Source organism: Phaethon lepturus, unplaced genomic scaffold, assembly GCF_000687285.1.
Source record: "Phaethon lepturus isolate BGI_N335 unplaced genomic scaffold, ASM68728v1 scaffold32479, whole genome shotgun sequence".
In the NCBI taxonomy this organism is placed as follows: domain Eukaryota; kingdom Metazoa; phylum Chordata; class Aves; order Phaethontiformes; family Phaethontidae; genus Phaethon; species Phaethon lepturus.
In genome coordinates, this window is record NW_010566094.1 from 1 (window position 1) to 220 (window position 220).

The following is a 220-nucleotide window of genomic DNA, read 5'->3' on the forward strand; positions in this document are numbered from 1 at the left end:
GGTAGCTGCAGCTGGGCTCTTGCTGATGCTGGCGGGTGCCATGTACCTGGGTGCTGCTTCCTACATGGCTCATCGGGTGCTGGAGGACTTGGCCAGCCCACAGACCCCCCCCCAGCAGACCGCTTCCACATGGGGACGTGTCTGTACCTGGGCTGGAGCGGCGGAGGGGCAGAGGTGCTGGCTGGCGGCTGGCGGGCCCCCCGCGTTTTCCAGGAAGGGG